The sequence below is a fragment of the Sabethes cyaneus genome, chromosome 2 (assembly GCF_943734655.1).
Source record: "Sabethes cyaneus chromosome 2, idSabCyanKW18_F2, whole genome shotgun sequence".
Classification (NCBI taxonomy): domain Eukaryota; kingdom Metazoa; phylum Arthropoda; class Insecta; order Diptera; family Culicidae; genus Sabethes; species Sabethes cyaneus.
This window is the reverse complement of record NC_071354.1, coordinates 79,527,295-79,550,343: the sequence shown is the minus strand read 5'-3', so window position 1 is coordinate 79,550,343 and position 23,049 is coordinate 79,527,295. Positions and strand designations below refer to the sequence as shown.

The following is a 23,049-nucleotide window of genomic DNA, read 5'->3' as shown; positions in this document are numbered from 1 at the left end:
TTAAATATTGTCATTGTGGATCCATAATGAACTTTACGATTCCACTTATAAGACGGATCAATGAAATATTTTAGAACATCTGATACTTTCAGTCTTGAAGTGTGATAGAACTTAAACCATAATATTTATTATGTGGTCGAGAACGCTTCTAGCATATTGAGTAACAATCGTTACGGCCGGTATATTGGCAAAACTTGATAAACCTCAACATATGATGAGCTGACACCCTTTTGGTCTGCTGTTGAAGTACATCAATCTTCCGAATAAGGCCTTGGCTGGTGCTGTTTGTCCTTCGCAATTCCTTACGTTACTTCAAATAGACAGAGCTCAACAAATATGCAAAAATCAGCTTCACAGTTTATCACGCCGCACCACCCATTGCGTTTTTTGAGGGTTATGTTACTATTTGTATCAAATAGGCGCTTGTTGCCTGCTGCAAATAGAATACACATAGGTAGAAAATAGAATCGCGGACTTAAAATAGTTGCCTATAACTCAAATTTAAAAGCGTTTTATTAATACCAAATGCATTCAGATATTCAATAAATGTTATCAAACCTATTCATATGAAAACCTTGTTTCAAATAAATTAAATTTCAACATAATTCATGAATGTTATTCAGGTTACCGTCTAGATAGGCTGAAAATAGGGCTTCTGCACTACTAAGTTAGAATTGAATTATATGCGACTATCTGAAGGAGGCTTACATTCTCTACTAAACGGAATAAAGTTCTTCTATGCTACTTTATCCAGCACAAAGAAGTGTTAATATCCCTTGGATACACCGTATAATTCATGACAGTTGTTCACGTCACAAGTTGTGTTTTCTCTTCGTGCACGAAAGCGAACGATTACCTACGCTGCATTTTTACGGCTACGGTTGTGGCCACAGACGGCAAAGGCTAAAAATGTAGGGAAACATTTGCGCAAGTGGGCACGCAAGAATTTTTCCTCTTTCACGTCAAAACCCGTGTCGATTGACGTGACGGATGGGTGTGCGGTAAAGTTGTTGTAGACGATAAAAAGTTTACGCAATACGCACTTGCGTTTCCGTAAGATGGCTGTATATGTAACAGCCTAAGCGTGACTAAGAAAAGGTTTCTTCATCGATTGAACAGCAGATAAACACACTGTATTTTATCGGTAGAAGGTATGGTTTTCTTATACTTTTAAGCTGAATTAATTAGCTCAACTGTATGCTATTTTTCGATCGGAAATTCTATAGCTTACTTTTTGGATAACACCAGCGCAAATTCGCGAGCAATTTTTGCGCATTTATAATTAGGTAGTTAGGTTTGACATCGTTCGTCATCCATTGTTTGCTTATTTTTGACACCACTCCGTATTGTCTCACGTTTCGTTATCTCGCTCCGATCGCATATAAATGACAGCTTTGTAGTGTGTAATCAACCGAGTAAGTCCACGTAAAAATCCGCATGAAAGAAGATAGCTCGACCGGAGCCAGGGTCGAGCATAGTGTGGCAGACCGAAGCTACCGGGTGCGCAAAAACAGAGCCGCAACCGAGCAGCAAAAGTAATAATAAACGAGAAACACAGCAGGACGCGAAATTACATAAATATATATATTTCTGTATGCACACACGACCTAGGGTAACAATAAATTTCAATGTCCAATAAAAGACACGACATTCGAGCGGCAGTGATGAAGGCAGCGAGAGCGACGCGTGCGGGCGACATTCGACGTCGTTGCTGTTCGTTTCTTATTGCCGGTCACCACCACCAGGCCAGCCGAGCTCACCACTGCCTGGCACTGGCACTGTGCTGTCATCACCGCGCGCCGCTGGTTTTGCGATGAGCACGAGCCGCAAATATCTGCTGCGGTGTCTGAGCTAAGCTGAGCTCACTTGGCTTGGCGGTTGCTTGCTTGTGCATGGAGAAAACATGACTTACTCTATCTTTTCTTTTTGTTTTCGAAAGCGCTACCTACCAAACCCGAAATAGATCATGTTCTAGCTTCCACAGACGGCAGCGCGTGACGACGAATTCCACGATTGGAAGACTTAAATCCCTCGCTTTACTTGCTTCGGGTTAAGAGTAGTAGTCTATTTTATTGGAAGCCGATGCGGTTGGCTGGTTTTAATTAGCGTTCTAAACGTGCAGAATGAAGTTATTGTCACGAAATATGATACCCAACACAAGTAACTTTTGTGATTGTGTGAAGATCTTTTTAAAACCTTGCTAAAAGTTAATCTGGGCGCATAGAAAAACCTATAATTTGGGACTGGAGTGACACAAAAACCCATAAATAACTGGGTTGCAGTAGTTTTACTCGACTTTAAGATTCACAACATTACATCAGTGAATTTCTATAGTTCTGATAAAATGTCGATTTTTTTCTGAATAGCTATCAGACCCATCATACCCTGCACAGTTGAAGATGCGACTGAATCAGCATGTTTCTTCCACTTTGGTTTATCTCTTTTGGCATGAAATCGACACTGTTAGCTGAATACCACTCTAGCACCACTGTAGAGCCACACCCAGTTACGATGTAAAAATTTTGACCGGAAAGTTGCTTGAAATTCATATTCACGTAGGTTTCGGTACCCATCCAAATACATCCGTTGAATTTCGTCAAAACTTGCTCGTACAAACGCCTAGCACGCTTCTTGGTTACCAAATTCTACTTCGAGTACCGATTCGGAAGTTTACTCGAGTAAGGATATTCGGCCATTCGGCGTGATTTGATAATTGACATCGTACCATCTAACCATATCCCGGATGGAGATCCCAGGAATGGACTTAATGCACCTTAATCCTCACCTCTCGGTTCCTAGTTAAGGTATTCTTCAAAGTTGTTTATTGCCTTTCCTCACCTACGTTATCCTTATAACCCTTCAGAAAATTAAACACTGTTGATTTTGGCATTTTTTAGTACTTAAGCCAGCTTTGATCCAGACCACTCCGGATTTCCCTGGTGTTTGTGCAAGATTTCTTTACGTCGTTCGAGTTTCATTCTGTATTGCTCCGCAAAGTAATGGAATAATTCGATAAAACTTGCACAGTTTGTTCTCCGTAAACATGCAAACAAAATTATGTCAAATAGTTCCAGTTCCTACCAAAGCCGAACTCTGGCGTATTAAGACAAGAGGCTTCCTGTGCTTGGGTGCCACCTGCATAAGTTGTGTTGCAGTGATTTCTAGCAAATTCCTTCTGATAAATCATCTCCCTCGTCGCGTAGTTTCTAGTGATAAAGTTAACCGCGAAGCCTAGGGTTGGCATAACACATCATGGTAGGATGCCAAATCGGACTAAAAAAGCACGGAACAAGAACAATTGTGTTACTTCAGAACAGTTGACATTCGATGAAAATGTTTAATATAAACGAACTTCGACAATTTCATATGCTTTAAAATGTCTGCCAGCTTTCGCCTTTTGGCTGTCGCTTAACACTTCTGCCCGGAAAGCTGTTTGAACTCAGGTTTCATCATCGATTTCCACGTAAAAGAACTTCTTTGGCATTGCAGCTATTATCTTCTTATAAGTCGATAGTCCGCCTCGTTTTCTAACTTGTTGTACGCTTGTAGACGACACTCCTATGTTGTTTTACGGTATGTCGGATGGAGATGTTTAGCTTCCGCTGGAAAGGACTGGCCGCTGTTGTTATCGTCGATGTTGCTTTTAACTTCGGATTTTACCCCTGACGCAGGCTTCCTGGATGTCGACAAAGGTTCTCAGAACACTTTTCTTACGTTAGTGATAGTTGATTTGATTGTGATGCGCTAGCTAAATTTTGATACGCTGCTTGTCTTGCTTGTCTGACACAATTATAAAATGAGAAATGACGCTTGGTTAACAGAAATACGTTAATGAAAGTTTATTGCGTCTTGATGAAATTGTCTTGCGCTTGATTGCGCCGTTGAATCTCTTACTTCCTTAGCAACAATGTGAGTTTTATTGTACTCTTATGGCGGTTTTCATGACCAATTTTGGCCTTAAATGCCATCATAAGAGTGCAATAAAACCCAAATTGTTACTTGGATTGTGCTGTAGTCGAGATCCCAAATATATGAACTCATCAATCGCTCCAAATTCGACAGTCACGGTCCGGGGAATGCCAACGTTATTTACTCTTGAGCCTCTACTTATAAAATGTTCGGTTTTCGACGCATTGACTTCTAGCTAGCAAAGCAAAACCTAGGTGCTACATTCCGTTATCGAAACTTGACCTTCTGTTTTTATACGACAGACTTCGCAGCCAGCTGTTAAAGAGCACGATAATTGCAGGGCTAGTTGATACGATCCTATTGACTCTAACAGCCTCTCCCAGTTGAGATTCGAACATACGACGACTGGTTTATTAGACCAGCGTCATACCTCGATGCCAACTGGGAGGATAACTCCTAGCTAACTCCCTCTAATAAATTGCCTTCGCCATCGCGAAGCTTCTAGTGATAGTGTCGAAGTTGACAGCGAAGCCTACGAGTTGGCTGTTTTTGTGATCTTGGGCCACTCGTCTCCAATTTTCCCAGAGTCTCAGAAGTCGTTGTTTATGTGCCTGCCTTCGTTTTCAGTTTATACTCCGCACTCCAAATATCGTTCGCAGCACCTTCCGCTCGAACAGGATTCCTGCTTTTAGAATCTAGAGGATTTCTATTTCATAGTGCAGGCGATTTCCTTTCCAAGTTATAAGTATCTCTGGGATTCAACTCTTGAATTCTCATAAAAAAATCCTGGTTCTATAAGGCATTCTGAGTGAATTCCCTGCAGGATTCCTTCACACGATTCCAATGCGAGGACTACCAGAGACTCTGTGCGAAATTTTTTGGGCCTTATTCTCACAGTCACCTCACTTAGATTTTTTAGGTAAGGTGACACCCTACTAGCACAGTTGTTACAAACCAGTTGTGGCAACTGAATTACGACAAGTTTTAGTCATAAATAAGTTTCTGCAACCATAAGTGGGAAAAATGTGCTGTATGGGCAATTTGCTATTCTGAGAGTCACCTACAGGTGACTCTACAAATCAAATGGGGTCTATAAGGTGAGGTGACTGTGAGAATAGGGCCCTTTGATTCGTCCGGGCAGTCTGGTGTAGATTGCCTCCACCGTCGCAAAGTTCTTAGTTATGATATCAAAGATATCCGCAAAGCCTAGAGGTTGGATACCTTTGCTAAATTAAAATCGTATCTCTCGTTTCGATGCCCGCTCTTCGGATCATCCTCTCAAAACCTATGTTGACAAGCATGCAGGATAAGCTGTCACCTTGTCTCAACCCTCGCCGCATCTCTAAGGGATTCAATAATGTACCCGAGATGTGCACAAAAGACATTACCTTAATCTTCCCTAGCTGGTCTCGATCTGCTGTATCGCATGCTGTTTTAAAATCAATAAAAAGATGTGATGCGTGGGTATGTTGTACTCCAGATATTTCTGCAAGAGTCAATGGATGGTAAAACTTGGATCCATAGTGGCGCGAGCACCCTTGAAGCCCGCCTGATGATTCTCTACCATACCTTGTGCTAGTGGTGAGAGGCAGCGTAGTACGTTTATATAGATAGGACAAACAACTCCATCAATCCTTTTCTCCCGTAGCTCGAAATCTCGAAAATAACCCAGAGTAGAACCTACGCTTTCCAGGTAAGCGGTTCTTAGCGGTGGCTTTATTGATCTTCAGCAAACCAATTTCTCGTTAGTCCTCTTGGAGATTAAGATTAGATTATATTTCATGGTCATACCTAGATTAATTTTCATTCCGCCTTTTGTACATAGGTAGTGCCTCATTCAGTATTCGCGCGTAGTTCTCGATAGGTTGGGGTTTACCCAGCTGCCTAATGTTCAGCCGAGGAGAACGGGTTTAATGTGTCTTATATACGGTTGATAATCAGAGTCAATATCCGTACCCCGTAGCTAACGTATGTTCTTGATGTTTGAGCATTATACGATCATTAAACGAACATGACCAATATAGTTTATAGTTAGTCGGGCAGCTGATCTGCTAATGTCCTTGTGGATAACTTTGTATAAGGAAAAGGTGATTCAGATTATCAGGCCTATAAAGTTCACACATCGTTGGCCGTTATGGTTCGTGTCTATGCATTGCTTCCCTTACGAGCTGGGTATTCATGTCCCCGATGAAGGCCTTGATGTCCCGTGGCGAACAGCTATCGTACGTGCGAAGGAGAACAGCTATCGTATCGTATCGTAGGTGCGCATAGAACGCTTCCTTCTCATCGTCGGGTTCACTTTTGTGTGCAGTGCACGTTGATAATGTTGTAATTGAAGAAACGGTCCTTTTTCCTCGGTAGATACATCCTCTCGTTGACTGCCTTCCAATCTATCAGGCGATATTGCAATCTGCCCAACACAACAAAGCGCCTTTTCTATTCGTTCCTTGCGCAGCACGTTCCTCACAATCATGTGGGAGATTTGTGCCTTGCCCATAAGTTCGTTGGAAGTGCCACCGCTATGGTAGAGCTAAACCTTAGCTCCGCAGGTCTTCCGAATTTCCTGCAAAGCTGCGATGCCGAGTTTTCGGGGATCAAGCTGTTCGAGCAGCACCATTCGCTGCAATATTCAACGAAAACCGTAAACATTTGAGTGGAAATCACAGAAACGTTGCTTCCACGGATCAAGTGTTAGTCTATAGCGTCTTTGACAACGCTCCTGGAGAGCACGCCTGACACTTTCAAGTTTTCAAGTAATGGAATTTCATCAGCAAAACTGTAGTGTTCTGCATTTTTAGTATCTTTCGCTCACTTTTGGGATACTTTTGGGAGACTCGGAATCTCTGCTGGTTTACACCTCATAGAAGCTCTACATTTCCTACTATTATCCGTATCCGAATCCCTTTTGCATCCAGGCTGGTATTGGCTTCATGAGGACTTGTTTACACTACAGATCTTACTGGAAGTATCTAGACTACTTATGTGGTCCTAATATTGGTACCACTCGACCCTGAATTATCAAAATCCGTGGATTCAGGTGATTTACCGCGAAGAGTTTCGTTTGACCAGAATCCTCGTTAGGACCTCACAGGCCTTTTTGTGGAGATCTGGTGCCGCTGATTACTAGGGTTCATGAAGTTCTGACTCCCCAGATATTCTTGCAGTCTGGCGTCGCCTCGGATTTACTCTCTTCAGATAAATTTCGCCAAAGCGTGAGTTTATGGCGACGTATCTGCTTGAAAATAGACAATAGGGTAGATGCTCCAGTAGTTGTGGTAGTACCAGTAGTGGTGGAAACTCGAAATATATCATAATTTTGGCGGATTTCGAGATAATTTCCGTTTTCTATTGTTAAATATATATTTGTTAACAGTTTTATCTAAGATACACAGTTCAAATTCAAGATGTTGGTGCAAAAATTACAAATTCCTTTTCAGCAGTCCAATAGAGTGCAATTGCTTAAGAAATTCGTAACAATCCATAGCATTTTAACAAGCCTACGTTGTTATCCACCTGCTGCCATGCTCGTTGCAAGCGTTGCTAAGGCGGTAAACAACATTCCACTATTATAGGCAAATTTTCCACTATTATAGGAACATTACCACTACTTTAGGAGCACATACTAATGTCAGGAAAAGCAATATTTTAGATATATTAACCAGCAGAATGGTATAATTTTGGTATGTATTTAAAGCCAACACTATGGTGCACCATATTATCAGGTAGTTCAATTGGAAACTGATAAATTGAGCGTTCAAATTGTCTTTACACACTATCCCCCGACATAATCCCTCCATTACTGGAGCATCTACCCTATGCAACTGTTTTGTTTGTTTGGTCTGCTAGTTCTGGTGTTTCAGCACCAACAAAAATCAAACAAGTAAAGACAAAGCCTACTTGCTACATTTCGTTTTCGAAACGTAACCTTTTATTCGGCAGACTTCACAGCCAGCTGTTAGGGTACAGAACAGTTGCGGGACTAGTGCGACGATCCTGTTGACTCTATTAGACTTTCCTAGCCGGGATTTGAACATACTACTGCTGGCTTGTTAGACCAGCGTCGTACCTCGAGGCCAACTGGGAGTCTGAAGAACCAGCATGTCAACCCGAAACGGATGTATAACCAAACTGGTGTCTTTTTTAGCAAGAAATACCTAGTGATAAACCATACCTCAGAATACGGAGAAAAGAAAGTAGTCCAGCAATATAAGGGGGTCGAAAAAACTGGTTCGGCACATTATTTGTTTTTGTTACTGTATTCTTCAAACCATAGTTTATTTAAATTCACTTTTGACTTTGACCAACTTTTCCATATGGTTTATTAAAACAAAAATCAGTTCGCGTATGAATCAAATTAGCTTTACTCTTCGAATATCTTTTCACCATTCTGGAACAAAACAAAGTAATATCAGAAATTTGCAAACAACAAAAAAATCTTTGCCCAAACTTTTCAACCCCACTTAAAGCTTCACTTTTCGAGTCCCCTTTTTCGATATCCATTGCTCTTGAATGCCATCAGGATGAGTTTATCGAACTTTCGCGCCCCATCCCTTGCTCGAAGTTGGGGTGTATGTGGCACAGCACAACTCTTCTGCTCTACAGAATGCCTTCCAGCTAGCGCAGCGGTTGGCAGCCATCCCAGCCCCCGAAGCTCAGCTCAGCTCAGCGGGCAGTCAGTTGGGTGGTCTGCTTCCTGCTCTTCCTTCCCATCCCACGAGTGCGCGTGTCGTACCGACCGGAACCGAAAACTGGCATGCGCACTGCGCTGTAGTACAACACACAGTTAGTTGTAGGTATCTTCTCTGGGGATGTGACGGCACTCAACCAAGCCGCGCGGAACAAACACAGAGACGCGTCCGTAAACGTGTGCCACACAAATGCATTGACGTGGCGTGTCGGCTGTCGTCGACCGTCGAAACGAAACAGGAAGCGGAAAGCACCGGATCCTGTCTTCCTGTTATCACTGGTGACGTCGCGCGACTGTATGCTGAGCACGTTCACGCTTCCTGATAGGATGGTTCAATCCAGTTTTTGACGTCAACCACGAAGTGAAAAATCAGAGGATGTCTGATGTAGCCTAGCTCCAATGGTCCAATGCTGGCAAATAAATTTGATTAAAATTTGATTTTGGTTAGAATACCGTACTCAGATAGCTAGCTAGGCTAGCTAGCTGTCAATACAATTTGTAATTGGAATCATTCTAATGGATGGCCGTGCCAATGCCGGAAATTGGCCCGCTTGTCTCGTTCTGTTCGGGCGGACACTCTGAATTGGTGACTTGCCGCGCGCGTTATGTTGAATAGAAATAATTTTCGAAACTCTTTTTCGTTTTTTTTTGTTGGCGACAGTGGAAGAATTGATCATATTTTGATAGCAGAATTTTTTTCAGCATTGAAGCACTGATCCGTATTGTTAAATTGTGCAATTCCAATTCGGTGGATGCGGGTAGCATCCTGTATATATTTACCAAAAGCAAAGTGTACATAGTATATACGGTACCGAAGGGAGCAGCTGGCAGTGTGAAGAGGCAGGGGTTATGGCTTTTTAAGTACCGCTATGTACCTATGTGATACTGTACTGGATGGAACTTGCAAGGTTGGCGGGGAATGAGAGCGCGTGTGACATGCGATAGGTGAGCAAAATGTTGGAGGAAATGACATTTTTTTATTGGCAAAGTGCCAAGTAGATCAAGAAAAACGAGGATACAAACGATGTTGCGTTGTTGCTTATGTTGCTCTACAAATCGATTGCCAGCTTTGAAACCGTAGCGATTTGTACAATGGCTATTAGACATATGGTTGTTGTTTTTGCTATCCACAATTGATTTTAAATTATCCTTGTTTCTTAGTGGAATATTTTCAATTCTCAAAAGTTGTGTCGTTCAGTCATTCGATAATGTACCAATTAAATATTCTATGAGCTTAATGATATCTTATGCAGTTTGAATATCATGTACTATAAGGTAGACTAAACTATCAAAAGTGCTGCTGTTAATTTTAGCAAATTAGTCAACTAGATTTTTGCCATCAACACTGAATTAGGAATAATGGAAATTTCATTTTTCTGATGATTGGCATTTATCAAGAGGTACTATGAAGCGAGGTTATCTGGATCTGTTTTTTACAAAAATTTCTGTTTATACCTTTAGGAAAATAGGTTAAACCTTGAGTATAACGTTTCTGCTAAGTGCAAGCAAAGTTTTTTTCCCAGTTTAGTTTTGATGGCAAAGTTATTGCGTTTTTAATGGTCTAATAGAGCTAAACATTATAAAAATTCTCTAGAATATCTATTTCTGAAAATCATAGAGAAAATTTCCCAGAACACAAATTTGAGTTTTATTACACAGTTATTAAGGTTTTTGTGACCAAAAATGGTCATAAAGACCACAATAAACCTTCGATAAAGCTCAAATTGTTATCTGGAATCAAACACCTTATTTCGTTATCTTTCTTCATCAAGATAATCTTTTAGTGACCAGGCGATCTAACAAGTCCTGTTTTACTATCGTTTGTTCTTCACAGTGACAAACAACTAGAGATTTAAATAAGAACCTATGATAACCTAGCCCACGGAGCGTACCCACGGAGACCAGCGCAGCAGCCCCGAGTGCCGGGGATATTTTGGCCGAACGAACCGAACCACAGGGTATTTTTGCGCCACTGGAGCCTACCAGGTAGCATTCCCGCGAGTATGCAGCAAAAATGGCCCGCATCCGGAATCAAGATGGTATAGAATCGTTCCGTTTGATGTGCTACGCACAGGATGAGTGTTAAATGCGGTGAGAGAGTTCCGTTATTATATGCTTTCCGATTCATCCGTCCGGTAGATGGTGCTTGAGTTTAGCTATGTTTTTTGTTTGAACATTTCTCATCCGAATATCTACGACTGCGGTTGGATAAAAAAATCTGGAATTGAAATAAAATTGGTGCTCCCAATGAAATTCTCTTCTATGCGAAATATCAGCTCAATTTAATAATGGAAACACAAGGTGCACTGAAATCATTTCTCCATCCTTCCTTTGAAAATTGATTAAATTAGTTCAAGAATTGGATGTTTCTTCTTCAAAAGATTCAGAATTGCATAAAATTTGAGAATATGATATTAGAAATTCTATGGAAAAACACCATTCAGAAACTTTTATTTTCAACTAAACAAGAATACCGTGTCGGAAAAATGATCAAAAATCTATTATCCGGAACTAATTTTTGTCATTCGTTTTCTACAATCAAAAATCTCGATGCATTCGAAATAGAAAATCTATGGATCATTCTTTGGAACGGAATTTGGAAATTAATTGGTCCAATCCTCGAACGTTTTGCGATTATACCTAATAATTTCTGATTGAGCTGAAGGTTTTGCAAAAAAAAATTGCCAGTTGTTTCTGGACTTTTTTCCAAATTTTCTGTTCAAAATTTGTTTTTTCATCCAACACAACCCTAATGCCACCCTTAATGTATTCGTATGTGGAATAGAAGCTATTCAATATGCATGCTTTAATACTCATATGTGTCAATAAATAGCAAAAGAATCTGACTACTTATTCTGTCATAAATTAATTTAATCATTAATCCGTTTCTGACCAAAAAGTATGTATCCTGAAGTCACTATTTTCACAGTTTTTATGCTACTATTGTTATTGAAATTTCGAAATTTTCGCGAATTTTGGTATTTCCACAATTTTTTTCGCGGTGTGCTCTACGCGTCTATTATCACGCATAGTTTTGTAATTCACAAGATTTTTTTATAACAATTTCAGAATCCACGTGGATTTATTTTACGCGAAAAGCATCTAGCATAAAAAGCGCCTTGAGTGTAATTATATCCTATTTGGAATGTAAGGAGGTACACCCAACTTTCGCGTTACGTCAACTCTTGGAGGGACGTAAAAAAATCGGTCGTAAAAAAGAGGACGTAATTCAAATTTCGGACGTAAAAAGAGAGGATGTTAATTCAAATTTTGGACGTAAAAAGAGAGGACGTTAATTCAAGTTTCGGACTTAAAAAGAGGCGACGTTTATTCAAATTTCGGACGTAAAAAGATAGGACGTTAATTCTAATTTTGGAAGTAAAAGAGAGGACGTTCATTCAAATTTTGACCGTAAAAAAAGAAGGCGGTAATTCAAATTTCGGACGTAAAAAATGGACGAAAAAAAATACATAAAATGAATGTTTGTAAAAAGAGATTCTAGTGTAATTAAATCACTTGGCGCAGGTATTGCTTTCGGTTAAAATGTTCTTGAAAAGCGAAAATATTAGTAAATAAAGAGTTAGTAATTAAATAACAATAAGCCACACCGTTGCTTGATGGAAAAATTCGGTTATTTATTGGTGGCACAAAGTTTCGGCTTCCTAATGCAATTTTTATCAGCTATAAAAACAACTTTGCTCTTTTCTTAATATCTATAGAGTTTGATTGAAAAATGTTTGAAATGTAGCAAGTATTTTATTAAAAAAAATAATGAAAAATATAATTTTTACCTTAAGATTAGGATTAATTCAAATGATTTACGATTAATTCAAATGGTACTGCGGTTTTCGTTGTAGTGGTCAGAAATGGGTTAATTCATAAAACGCTTATGCTTTATTCATTAAATACCAAGAAACCATGGCCAACTATTATTATTTTTAGCAACTTCATTGCCATCTTTATTGTCATGAAAATTTTGAGCATTACTAATATTATTTTATCACCATTATAAAGTTATCAAGTAGTTACTAAATTTTAAATTTTATTTATTTCTAACATATGAACGCAAAACCATGGGTAAAAACCCTTTGTTTATTACGTGATTTCTGCACATTCTGTAGTTTCATGTTTTTGTTTCTGTTGATCGCGTTGTGTCTGTGTAGCCTGTGACTAGAGAGCATTGCTTTCCGCAAGACGTCGAAATGGTTATTCCAGATAATCAACGAAATAGTCCTACGGACTGTCCCGCAAGGTAATCACACACTTGTTCAAACTAGTTCAATAATATATTTATAATATTTATTGATACTTATTTTGTTATTTATTCATACTGAAGGTTCTTAACATTTTTAATCACATCACATTTTTTGATGAATTAGTTATGAAACTCTTCAAGCAATTTTACACAGCGTTAGTTGCAATAAGTTTTGATATTCTTCCCGTTCATTCTATCAGCCACTTTAGGATAATATTTCAGGTAACAATGTGGGCCTTATTACGCACTAATTACGCAGTACGAAATGTAGTCAACTGGTGAGACAGCATGAACAGCAGGTCAACGGGAATAGTTTGTCCATAAAGCAAAAGCATACATATTTTGCGAGACAGAAAAAATGTGATGTAGCATAAGAAGAATTTGTTAACCTTTTAACATATTGTTAAAAAAAGTCAATTGGGATGGCGGGGCAGGTTTGGTTCAAAGTAAATTTATAGCTCTTTAGGTTAATTTTAATAATAAAATGAATTTACTGCATCACACCGCGCATATTAACAAGAGTTAACAATTAAAAATATGACAGTCGAATTGTTTACCAACACCACTAATTTACTAATTTTTCATAAAACATTTTTATTGGGAACAGTGAGACGAACAGACGTGGAAAATATTAAGACAGGAATTGGAAATTAATCCCAAAGAACTTACTATAAACGAATTCTTGACTTCAATTTTGAGTCCGATGATCATGATTTGCCCTCTATATGAATGTATGTGAATAAATGAAAATAAACCAAACTAAGCAATTAGGTATTGATTATAGACACACTAGACAGCACGAGCTTACTAAAGGTGTGTCTGTGAATGTTCTTCTATACTTGCCAGGTCCCCCTATTTTATCCCCACAAAGATAGAGACACAATACCCTTTTCCCTTCTTGTCAATGGCCACCCCTTCCTTTGAGGTCTATCTCGTCTCCCAGCCACTTGTATATGTACCCCTTGTTAGTCCTTTTGTCAACCTGCCTGCTGATTCCTTTGTATCAAAAGGAAGTTGAACGCCAATTTTTTGGAAAGTGAGGAAGTATCTGATGCGAAAAACGATTAATTGGATGAATTGGAAAATTTCTATATAGACCAAAAATATATCTCGGCGGTGGGGTTCGCACCCATGTTCTTTCGGCTGGTGCCCGACTGTTTTACTAAATAAACTAGTGCCGCCCGCTATATTAGGTATAGCCTAATACTTAATTTTGTTTTATTCTCCCAATTCTATCATTCTCCGTATTCGCCTTGCCATGCGAACGTCGGTAACGTGCTGCTTTGCTTGTATCACACTAACTGAGTAGATAACAGTTTGTCTGCACGGTGGTAAAAACAAAGAGCGGTCATACAAATAATATCGTCGTATAGAGAAGTGTGTGACTCGTCTTGCATTGTAATTCATTAAAACCCGCTGCTGAAAATAATAAAAATTGTCATCCAGCCACTCGTACAACTACTGTCGGTCCAAGTGCAAGAGAAACGCATCTCTTTATCAACCTTCCTCTCTCATTTGTAAGAGACCGCTCCTCCTTATGTCAATCCCGCTGTGCTGATGTTGACTTTTATGCCTAAGAATATGTGTGCTTAGTTTGATGAAGAAATGTCCAGGCGTTCCGGAGTTATGGCAGAACATACATTCATACTCACCGCTCCCCGGTTGGCTTCCTCCCAATTAGCTCCCCTTCTGTCACGTATCCAATTACGAATCTGTGCTCGCTGAAAATTCCTATACTGGAAAGTTATAAATGTGTTTCTCGAGGTGTTTTTATCAAATTTGTCCTAAAAATGTGTGATAAAGTTAATTGCTTTTATTTACCAATTTGAAGATCTGATATCGTTCTACATTTCGTTCTTTTACGTGAAACGCCTGTGGTGTTAAAATAGTATCTGGAAACTGCACAAATTCATAATTCACGCATAGCACACTAAATCACCGCGTGCGATGGACGCGGTCGTATGAAAAACACCAACAACGACAACAATGTTTGTCATAAACTTAGCGTCTTGAATCTGTAGTGTAGAAAGGAGGCATTTTTATCTGGTTCAGCACGTTTCACACCTTCCAGTGTGACACAGGGCTGTTGTGCAACTTGGCTTATGCTTGTCTTGTGACTATACGCAAAATTTCATGGTCGCTGACACCACTTGCTAATGCTAATCCTCGAAACCATGTTCCTTCTCGGGCGGTGCATTGTCGTAAAAGTTCCTGAATTAAAGTCATTAGCCCGTATGAATAAAACAGTTTGCTTTACTTATTCCGTGTAATGGAAGTTTTATGGAAGAAGTAAAGCAAACTCTTTTATTCATACGACCTATTGCGTAAAAAAAATGAACAATTCTAGATTTGTGTTTACACTCTTGCATTACTGCCGCTACTCGCATAACAGTTCCATTTTCTATGGAGTTTCCTATATAAATGGGACTGTTACGCGAGTAGCGGCACTCCCATTTTTCTATGGCGGCAGTCCCATTTTCTATGGAGTTTCCTATATAAATGGGACTGTTACGCGAGTAGCGGCAGATTAGGTAATCGACGGTCGGAAGATCTACAACCATACTTCTCGCTGGTCTGTCGTTGCTTAACAATTAACAATGCCTTAACAATTGAATGGACGCGAGTTCTTTCGGAGAATACATTTTGATGCTGCAATCGTTTACCTTGACAGTAACATCGTAACGAGACCCGAGAAGTCTGTTTCGTAGTTGCTTTCCATACGCGTCAGATCGTGTCTGTCGCACGCGGTGACTTATTGTGCTATGCGTGATGTATGTGTTCGTGCAGTTTTCGGACCTTAATTTAACACCCAAAACGATACGTTTGGAATTAAATGGCAACGAAACTAAAAGAGATAAGCGTTTGAGGTTAATGAACTAATTGTAGAATGATACCAGTCTTTAAACTGGTAGATAAAAGCAGTCAACTTTTTCACGCTTTTTGGAAGAAATTTGATAAAAACGTTTTAAAAAACACGTACTTCCAAGCTTTTTGTTTCTGGGAAGTTCCTATATTTCATGAAGTAGGAAGTTTAAGTTTTCAGTTCAGCTTTCGAATGATAGCATTAGAATTGAGCTAGCTAGGATACTTTTTGTACAAGAGCTAATTTAAGGCAAACAGAAAACTAAGAAGGTTTAATAACTCTGTAATAATTTAGGCTTGATTTGATCAATCCCCTTTGCAGTGACGTTTTTCTTAGATTTTCGAAAAAACTCATTTTTCATTGCATGTCACTGCAAGGGGGATTTATCAATCCGCACAAATCTTTGGAAAATTGAATGTGAAGTCGAAATGAGCAAAAAAATTTGGTTGAAATCGGAGGTGGCCGATTATAACGGATATAATCCCTTGAGTGGGAATGAAAGTTTTCTTCTTAATTTAATTTCAGGTTTCGTATTCTACTAAGACGTTCCAAAAATTTCAGTCATGTTTTTTTTTGCTATTGGTTTAGCTTTTCGCCGTACATTTTTCTTAATTTATGTCTAATATAAATTCGCTCGATTTGCAAAGCTGCAGAAAGTAACGTGAAACCGAAATGGGAAAATGTTCAGTACGGCTAACCTTAACATTTGAAAACGGCTACAAATGTCGATTTCAAATAAACATGTGTAAAATATCCTCAACCACTACTCGTGTTCTAGGGGGTTTCGCCAGGTTGAATTGCATGTTTGCAAATTTCTTCGCCTTGGCAGCGATCCCACTATAAGCGCAACATGAGTTGGTAATGGGTTTTCAACCTGGCTTTTGCTGTTGTGTGCGTATGCGGTTACCCTATAATTGGTTTTAATCGTTTATTTCCTGCTCTCCTGCGGTTTTGGGCTAGTCGCCTTGGTCTTCAGTCTGCTCTGGTCTTGGTCCTTTTGTCTCGTCTCCATCTAACCGAATCGAGTTCGAGAACTTTTTCATACTCAAATGAGCCTTGCAAACCCGCGCAAGCAAATGTTGCATCTTTCGAATCGTGCTCGTTTAGTTTTTTTTTCGGCACGAAACAGTCGGCACAAACTGCTGAACTGAGAACATCAATCGATTTGTGGTGGTTGCAGTTTTTTTTCTGTGCCGCAGTTGAATCTTTAGCACCAACACGTAGGTACGTTCAAACGGCAAGGAAATAATAATAACAAAGATTGGCGAAACCTTGGCGCTGCTGCCATTGTTGCTTGCTTTGCCCGATAATGGCAGATGGCTTGATCATTTGATGGCGCATTTAGCTTGTGTACGTTTCAATTGTTTTTGTACGTATGTATCGATTTGAATTATTATCCAAAGGTTTGCGTAATGCAAATGAGTACATATTTGAACAAAGCTTTACAATTTTCTATCCTCAAGCTATTTTTTGTTCGTTTGCAGTGTGTAAGAAATGGCACAGTGCTCTAACACTGAATCGATTGGAACATATTACGATAGATTTGCTAGGGCAGTATCGTACCTTCAACTGAAAGGCACTAAAAGCATTTTAATGACCTTTAATGGTCACATTTTCCAAAGGTATCTTTGGAATATTTCAAAGTACCATACAATTATAGCCTTTATTGCGCGCTATTTGTGAGAGTCGAATGCAATCAAATTCCCGACAATGAGTAAGCATCGAACACAGACCTTCAATGTCAGCTTAGATTTCTGTGCTTTGCAATTACATTCATGACATTCCGGAATTCAGTGGCCGCAATTATCCGAACGCACCACAAATTAAAATGCACCACACACTGACCGGTAGATAGATAGATAGATACACGGGACGGCGCAATTTGGAAGTTATTTATCCGAGCGCCGCCGTTTCAACCCCGGTCCGGAGGACAGGCGAAACGTTGCCAAAGTAGACCCTGATTGCAGACTGTGCAGGCCACGGCCGCCCCTGACTGCGTTGGTCAAGGTGGCGCGGCTTACGCTGGTGCGGCCGCTACCGCCACCGCACCGCTAGCCAGCCTGCCTGCTCTGCTGTCCGCTAAAAACGACGGCGAAGGCCAATGACCTGCATTTGCTTAACGCGCTCCGTGCGCCTCACACACATGCACGATAAACCCAATCCTCTAGTTTTACTAGTGGTAGGTCTGTCGGTCGGTCGGTCTTTGTTCGCATCTGCTGCTGGCAGCTTTATGTGTGGCTGTGTTTGTACGTATGTATATCAATGCACACGTTGTGTATCGTGATTTTCGATGTTGTTTATTGTTTTTTTTCCTCTGCTGTCCGCTTTTGCTGTTGACGACGACTACAACGACGGACGGACTGGATGCATTTTTTGCACTGTTTGTTTTTATTTTTATTTTTCGCGAAAACGTAAGCCTCTTGCTGGCGGTGCGCTTTTTTCGCCTCATTCGCGAACTGTTTTTTGTGTCATCGATGTTTTGCACTTCCTTCGTGGTGAGTTTTGTGCTTCTCTAGTCGGTAGACTCTCGGTACTCTGCTGGTCTAGTCTTGTGCTTTGGCTTTTCTCAACCTGTGTCCCCGTTCACGGCGAGCAAAATCGACCACAACTCGGGGACTGACTGGACCTACTAGCGCCGAGAGAAGTGAATTTGATTTACTACATCCGAGTACTGCAACGTTTTGAAAAGTGAATGGAATTATAAATTGAATGGATCCTATAAATCTGCAATTTCAACGCGGGACGTTTGATCACGATTTATTGCGATTGGTGTTGAAAGATAAGAAAGTGTGAGTGAATATTCGGTGAATTTGGGATTATGCTTTTTATAGATTCAAGGCATTATCTGCCTGACGTTTTAGTGGTTATAATTGAGAATGTATAGCAGACATCGTTCCCTGAAGCTTAATTTGATTTGTGTTTGTGATTATTGGATGAATTTGCGGTTGAAACTTCCAGAAACCAATACAACAAGGTAAAATCGAATTGACATCACCATGTAAACATGTTGCTATTTGCATTTGATTGAGATCGCTATTGCTAACCTTTTAAATAGCCCCAGGTAAATTGCTTGATACGGTTCACGGCTAAATAAGCCTTTATGCAGGTATTTTCAATTATCTCTGGTTGAATACATCTGGACATAAAACGTGTAAATTATTCATGAAATTTACTTTCCTTTCATGTAGGTAACAGAAGAACAAGTATCCTGAAATTTGATAGCAAAAATTCTAAGATTTGATATCCCATTTGTCATATTTTTGAAGATAATTCAAAATCGTCAATTTTGAGTTCCGGTAGAATCGATAACACATGTTCCGGAGTGTGGGACATGAACCAGCGCTATACAGGACAGTGTAAGATCTAAAAATAAAAATAAGAAAACTTATCTAATTTAATTCTACTATGTGTATTTTATTCAATGACAGATACGTATTTCGCTTACGACTTGCAGGCTTCCTCAGTGTCTGTTTTCGAACACTGAGTCTGAGTTCGAAAACAGACACTGAGGAAGCCTGCAAGTCGTAGGCGAAATACGTATCTGTCATTGAATAAAATACACATAGTAGAATTAAATTGGATAAGTTTTCTTATTTTTATTTTTAGGTTTCGTATTCTACTAAGACGCTCCAAAAACTTCAGTCAGTGTAAAATTACTTTCTATTGACCACAAATGAAATGGATAACTTTTGCGCAGTCTGTTTAACAGATTACTAGTTTCATTTCATCCGCGAATTTTCACATCAAAAACAATCCCATTGCGATCTGTAATATGTCCGGGCAATTGTAATTATAGTTCTGTTCTGTATACAATTAAGTGTAACAGTTAAAAGAGACAGAAGTCTCACGTTGTGTATTATTTTGAATAAATAAACAAAAAAGGGTGCGCCAGTAGTTCAGTTAGTAAAACAGCCGTTCGGGTAACGGAAGAGCGTGGGTGTGAGGCCCATTGTACGATATAGCATTGTACGATCTAAATAAATTTTTGACAGACACTTTCTCACTTTCCAAAAAAATGAAAGAGAAGGGTCAAGAGGCCCAATTATTTTTTGAAAATAACACAGCTCCGCCAGCGATGACGTCATATCTATCTATTTATATAAGAGGCTTATGTCTGTACCGTAAACCAGGTCTCTAACAGGCAGATATCAAGATGGCTTGACAATATAATTTTTTTAAAACTTTTATCACCAATATTTAGTGGTTAATTTGTGGCTTTGAAATCCAATTTGTGGTAATTTGTGGTTAAGTACTTTCTGTGATTTTTCCAAAAAAACTATGTCAAGCCATCTTTGAAATTGATTTCGCGATAAACACATCGGATTACGATGTTTTATATCTTAATCGAAAGCTTTTTATTTGTGGTTCACGAATACAGGGATACCTCGATATAAGACAATTTATAATTTCTAAAAGTTGTCTTATATCGAAATTGTCTTATATCGAAACATGGTTTTTTCAAAAAAAAATTGCATTAGCGGTCGCCAATTTTGCTCTGTGTTATGTGTTTACGGTTTTTGAACTATTTATTATTGTTTGAACTATTAGTTTTTTACTATTTTTGGGGTTAGTTTGAAATAATGAACATCTTCATGGCACCGATTTCAGAATGGAAAATCAGCTCTGGTATCGTTATCAGCTATGTCAAAGGGATTTGTTTCGATATAAGACAAAATTGTCTTATATCGAATTGTCTTATATCGAGGTTGTTTTATAACGAGGCTGTCTTATATCGAGGTATACCTGTATATAATTTTTAATGTTGTTATTGTAAGTATAAGCGCAAAAATCCGTTTTTTTTTTAATTTACAAAACGCAAACATATCTGCTGTTGATGACGTTACTTGAGCTATTAGTAATGCTGCTATCTGTCGACAAAGGCGCTAGCTGTATGTGACGCTCAGTAAAGCCCTTTAAATGTAAAATTTGAGTCTGAATGACTGCCATCAAATAGTAGTTCAAATCGAACTATTAAAATTCGTTCCAATCGAAATGGGACAATGTTTAACGTTTCTTAAAAGCTCACCCAACAAAAAGTATCGTTACTTATTGTATAAAATATGAAAATTTACATTTTAAAAACTAAATATCGCTTACGGTGATGATTTGCAGCATGTGCGAAACCAATTGAAATGAAATTAAGGGCTGAAAATTTCCTGCTAATGATAAGACTGTAAAACTTTTTCACCAATATTTAGTGGTTAATTTGTGGCTTCGGAATCCAATTTGTGGTAATTTGTAGTTACGCACTTTCCGAGATTTTTCCAAAAAACTAAGTCAAGGCAAGTTTTCCAAAGAAAAATCAAGTCAAGCTAGCTTTGACAATTTTTTTTTTGTAAAACTTTTTCACCAATATTTAGTGGTTAATTTGTGGCTTCAAAATTTAATTTGTGGTAATTTTTGGTTACGTACTTTCCGAGATTTTTCCGAAAAACTAAGTCAAGCCAAGTTTTCCAAAGAAAAATTAAGTCAAGCCAGCTTTGACAATTTTTTTTTTTTGTAAAACTTTTTCACCAATATTTAGTGGTTAATTTGTGGCTTCGAAATCCAATTTGTGGTAATTTGTGGTTCAAACTCAAACCACTGACGAACTGACATGACACTTAGAAGAAAATCCTTTAAAAACCATCGTCCTGCACATTTTGCTTGCACACTAGCACCCACTGTTAAGCATATTGTGGAGTAGCTAGCATTTGCAGGGTTTTATGCTGTAGGGTTTTGTACATTTGAATGGTTTTATACTGAAAACTCAAAGCAACACTCGCGCGCCGCGGTGTGGCCATGTTGCAAAACATGCTTTTTTGAAAAATGAGTGGCTTTTGATTGGACGATGGAATTATCGCGAGTGTTTCGTCTGTTTGTCTGTGCTCAAACTTTACATTTAAAGGGCTTTACTGAGCGTCACATACAGCTAGCGCCATTATCGACCGATAGCAGCATTACTAATAGCTCAAGTAACGTCATCAACAGTAGATATGTTTACGTTTGTAAATTTTAAAAACCGGATTTTTGCGCTTATACTTACAATAACAACATTAAAATTACATATTCGTGAACCACAAATAAAAAGCTTTCGATTAAGATATAAAACATCGTAATCCGATGTGTTTATCGCGAAATCAATTTCCAAGATGGCTTGACTTAGTTTTTTGGAAAAATCACAGAAAGTACTTAACCACAAATTACCACAAATTGGATTTCGAAGCCACAAATTAACCACTAAATATTGGTGATAAAAGTTTTAAAAAAAATTATATTGTCAAGCCATCTATATCTGCTCTAACAGGACGTCATAAGAGGCTTATCGGTAACTAAAAACAGATCCCTGACAGGACGTCATGCTTTCGTAGCAATAGGTTGTATTCTCAGTCACCTCACTGGTCGACTGCTGGACTGCTCGATTGCTCAACTGGTTGACTAGACTGCTCGACTGGACTGGAGGATTAGACTGCTCGATTTTATTGCTCGACTGGACTGCTTAACTGAACTGCTCGACTGAACTGTTCGATTCGACTGCTCGACTCAACTGCTTGATTGGACAGATCGACTTGACTGCTTGACTGAACAGCTCGATTTAACTGCTCGAGTTGACTACTCGACTTAACTACTCGACTGAACCGCTTGACCCGACTGCTCGACTAGGCTACTCGATTCAACTGCGCGACTAGACTACTCGACTGGACTACTCGACTTAACTGCTCGATTAAACTGCTCGACTGGACTGCTAGATTAAACTGCTTGACTCAACTGCTCGATCGGACTGTTCGACTCGACTACTCGACCCGACTACTTGATTCAATTGCTTGATTCGACTGCTCGACTCGCCTGCTCAACTCGATTGCTTGACGTGATATCATATGGTCGGTGTTAAATCAGACCGGACCCAGTTGCAAAATTTTAAATAAAGAGTTAATGATAGCAAACGATCAATAATTTTCTAAGCAACATTTTACTCTAATCAGACTATAGAAATGTTGCAAACAGCCAGACGTTTTTATTCAGTTAAATAATATCCAATACGACCATAAAAACTATTTGTTTGTTTCCGGCTATGACTCTTATGTACAAAATCTTAGAGCTATAGTATGCAATATAAGAACTCAAAGACCTAATACAAAGATTAAACATCTTCGCGAACACTGGCCAATGGAATGTATCCGCAGTTTTCGGAATTATGAACAGACATTTGTATTTTCCGGATCGTAAGATTCGGGCTCAACCGCTCAACTAATGTTTATATAAAGGTTATAGAGGTTACTTTTTACCAGTCCTCTGCCGGATATCCAGTGTTTCCAAAAAAAAATTAATGAAAATCTTGCAAACTAGAATAAACAT

General features: G+C 39.1%; 1 protein-coding gene across 5 annotated transcripts in view; it reads left to right on the top strand.

The window, feature by feature from the left end:
• The window catches only part of LOC128738603 (zinc finger protein jing homolog), a 151,500-nt gene that overhangs the window by 56,550 nt on the left and 71,901 nt on the right, over positions 1–23,049 (top strand). For 3 of the 5 annotated variants that reach the window (XM_053833865.1, XM_053833864.1, XM_053833866.1), the window contains one exon: positions 10,431–10,687. The exons of the other annotated variants lie outside the window; for them this stretch is intronic. The gene's annotated coding sequence lies outside the window, so the exon portion shown is untranslated. The remainder of the gene's footprint in view (positions 1–10,430; positions 10,688–23,049) is intronic. 5 annotated transcript variants of the gene reach the window in all.